We start from the raw sequence: 4184 nt of genomic DNA, 5'->3' as shown, positions 1-4184 counted from the left end.
GGTCAGTTGCATTAGGATGATAAGAAATGGGGGCAAAAGGAACCCCAGGCCAGACCCAGCAGTGGTTTCGAATATTTGGGGAAGAAAGCCTCTTTCTCAATTACGAGTGAGAGGCCGCTGCTGGATTTGTGTAAGGACCGGCGTGCAAGGACGCCTCACCCCAAACTCCACATCATCCGTGACTGCAGATCGCAAGGACTCTCGGATCTGCTTATGTCTGACGTTTGCTGCTTCGTACAACGGTGGTGGCGTAGAATATTGAATAACGCGACTTACTTTTTTAATGTGTATTTATTCATTTCGAGAGGGGGAGCGAGATGTCGTGCGTGGCTAAGAGCAGGGGAGGGGCAGAGAGAGAGGGAGAGAGAGGATCCCGAGCAGGCCCCGTGCTGTCAGTGCAGAGCCCGCACGAACTGTGAGGTCGTGACCTGAGCTGAATTCAAGGACGCTTAACCGACGGAGCCCCCAGGCGCCCCCTCAATAATAGAAGTTATCACAAAAGGGCACCAATGTCTGGCTCAGGCCGTCATTCAGGCTGCTGCTGTCACTGTGTGAGGGCACGGGCTGTGGACCCACACAGGAGGGACCGAGTTCCCCCTTTCTCCCGCACGAAGATCAAAGTCCTTCCGTTTTAACCTTGTTGGTTTTCCGCTTTACCTTCCTTGCTGTCCTTGCTTCGTCCTTCAATTTTCTAGGCTCTTCCGCCTTACAGCTATTCTACGTTTTGTGCAGACGAGAACAGACGTGATCAAGGGTGTGGGTGTGGATGTTCACGGAAATGCTGAAGGCAATGTCAGGTCCTGTCCGGGATGCCCGACCTCCTCTGTGAATCCAGAGAAAGTGGAAAGACTCCCTTCCCAGGAAGCGCTCCCCATTGAGTGAGCAGGAGAAGGTAAGAAGCCCCTTTGGAGGGTGAGTCTGTCCCTCTCCGGGCCTGCCCACCATCAGGGAAGAGGTCCAGCTTGTGGCTCAAAACCGCTGTCCCCGAGGGTGACAATGTGGGGTCTTCCAGGAGGGAAAGGGAAGGGGAAAACTTGGAGGGAGGCAGGCAGAGGGCTGTCCAGGGGCTGGGGGACCCCCAATTCTAGGGAGGGGCGTGAGTTGCGAGGTCTTGGGGTGGTGCAGATCAGCCCTGGGGCCCGGAGAAAACCCCAGGGATTGACAGGGGCAGACAAGCATGGGTGTTCAGTGCACCCATGGGCTCTGGATCAAGTTACCCCACTGCATGCCTGGCCCGAGACCCCAGTGCCCACACCAGGCCCGGCAACTCTGAGATAATTTCTTCCTCCTTCTTGTTGAGCCTCTTAGCAGCCATGCCGATGAACCACACGTTAGAGGCCTTCACCACATTTTCTGGGCATAACAGGAAGCCCAGAGATATTCACAAACATCCTGTACCCCTGGCTGAGACGGAATTTCTTACCAGTCAGCTTAGTGGGATTTGAATTTCATTTTTTCATTGATTTAGAAAAAGATGTGACATTTCTTGGGCTTGAGTGGGATGTATCTGGTTCAACCGCATACAATAGAAGTCACATGACAACGGCTTAAGGACAAGGATGACTTCTTATCTTGCATAAACAGGACCTAAGAAGGCAGTGCCAGGCTCCTTTTAAAGTCCTATTTCACCTACTTTGGTAGGTGGCTTCCAACCGCGAGGCCACCTCCTGGTCCAAGATGACTGCTGGAGCACAGCCATCATGTCTGAATTCCACGCAGGAAGAAGGATAAAGGTGAGAGGGCAAGAGAGAACGTGCCAGTCCTTCCCTCTTTTAAGGTGTTTTCCTGAAAGCCCCATCCAACACCTGCTGCTTAACTAAGTGGCCAGAATTCAGACACAGACACACCTATTTCAATAGAGGCTGAGAACGTTGGATTTTGTAGCTGGAGTCATTGCTATTCCCAATAAAATAAAGGTTCTGTGTCCACGGCAGAAAAGCAGGTGGGTACTTGGGTACTGGATGGGCAGATTACAGTCTCTGCCACATGAAGTAATTGGTGATTAACATGTGTACCTCCCCCTCGAATTTTTGCACACAATTTCTCAGCTACCTGGAGGTCTATTTGCCTCCGGTTAAAACCTCTTGACTTAGTGGTGGGTAGTTCTTCACTACCTTACTTCTATTTTTATTTCAAAGCTCCGTAAATTAGGATGGATTATAAAATAGAATCATAGCATTGACCTAGCCATTAACTATTGGGACTGACAAACCACTTGTCTAAAATATCCCCAGGACTCTATGTTCCTTTCGATCAAATGAAGTCGTTAGTTACCCAGCACAGAGCCAGCCACGGAGCATGAGATCACGACACATTTTGTACCGAAGAACTTGTTTTCCATTGCTAACGTTCTTTGAGGGGGTGTCCGGGGTCTACGTAAACCGCGACAGGAGTGATATTTTGAATTACAAATAGACCGGGGACAGAAAAGGAGAAGAGGTTTTGCCGAAGCATCTGGACGGCATTTCAAAGAGGCGGGAAGCTTGCAAATGATGCTTTTTGCCCGAGTGATCCTTTGGAGGTGAAGTTATTTTAGCTCTGAGAGATGCACCGGAGAGAGAAATAGGGACTCATTCGTTATGTCCCTGAGCAGGACAGGAGGGCGCAGGGGACCCATCCTGCAGGTGGAGGACGCACCAGAAGGGGGTGCGAGCCGCCAGGAGGGTGCCGTCTTCCCAGGTGACAGGGCAGCACCGGGCAAGAGCCGGGAGGAGCCTCATGGTCCTCCCACGTGCAGGAAAGAAGAATCCAGGTGTGTTTCTATCTGACCAAGCGACTCTCGTCAGTGCGCTGACTTCGGCGTCTCATCCACCTTTGAATGAGATTCAGGGCAGTGCTGTCTCGCCCCCTGGGCCATCCTCTCTTCTGCTCACTCAAGAGTGGCAATCGTGCGAGGTCTCCTGCCACCCCCTTCACCATCAGATCTGCGGGCGGGTGAGAGCCATCCGTGGGGGGCACGGACATTCGTTCCCAGCCACGCACGAGCAGGTGCATCTGGGGACATCAGGGCCTCCTCGCGGGGAGACACCATTGGTCTCAGCCCTTTAGCGGCTGCACCCGAAACCACCCTTCCTCCCGCTTTGGCAGGAGATGTTCTGCCTCCAAAGACTGCTCTTGGGACCCATCGTCCTCGTCCCACCGCGTCATTCTACATCTTTTTATTGGGGTGACTGGATACGCCCATGGAGACATCTCATTACCTTCGGCGCAGAACCGGGGAGCAGAAGAGTGACGTCATGAGGACTAAACGGGAGGGTCTCGAGCGAGTGCTGAGGGGCCCAGAAGAGCCGACTCCGTGTGTGTTCATCTTAGAAAAAACAGGTCTCCAACTGCAGCGGTCCCAGGACGGAGCGAGAAATGAGTCCGCCCCCCACCCTGCTGGGCCCAGAGCCAAAGTGCCCGCAGACGCTCAAGTACAGCAGGGCTAAGTACGTTACGGTCGTGAACCAAGCTCACAAACTGCTAAAGAGAATATCTCTGTCCCTCCACCCTGGAGAGTGTATTTCCATAATGACCTGGCAGGGCCGACTGGCGTTTAGAATTCTCTGTGTCCCCAGGGGTGTCGACACGGGAAGATCCGGTCACAGCCCTGGTGGGAGGTTCTGATCCTCCTGCATCCATGGTTGGCTCGGTCTGGCACCTCAAGGGCCTCGCGTGCACGGGCTCTGCACCCACACACCTTGCACTGTCCCCCCCCCCCGCCGGTGCTCGGTGGTGACGTCCACTCCCGGAGGGTGGCGCAGGGGGGAGTCAGGAGCAGGGTGAGGGCTGTTCTGGGCTGGGAGAACAGACTGGAAGGTGACGCCGTCTCCTGGCAATTCTGTTCCCTTGGCTCCGCTGACAGCTCGCCACGTGGGGACCCAGCGCCAAGGTGTCTCTTGTCCAGGTCTCGTCCTGAAAGATCGAAGAATTACGAGAAGGCCTCTGGGTAGGTTGCCTGATCTGTGGGATATTCAAAAAGCGAGTCCAACGCTCTCACATAGATCACCAGGGGAACCCCAAGAACGTGGTTCAGCAGGGTCTTAACGGATGGAGAGGCTTCGGGGGAAACGCGGCAGCATCCTGGCGAGGCTAGTCCTGATGGAGAGAGGAGTCTGGGGTGCAGGTAAATAAGGGTCGGAAAAGGGGGTGAACAACTTTGCTCAGCCAGGGTTGCATAAGGGGCTGAACTGCGTCCCCTCCAA

This window comes from Lynx canadensis, chromosome D4 (assembly GCF_007474595.2).
Source record: "Lynx canadensis isolate LIC74 chromosome D4, mLynCan4.pri.v2, whole genome shotgun sequence".
In the NCBI taxonomy this organism is placed as follows: Eukaryota; Metazoa; Chordata; class Mammalia; order Carnivora; family Felidae; genus Lynx; species Lynx canadensis.
This window is presented reverse-complemented; position numbering follows the sequence as displayed.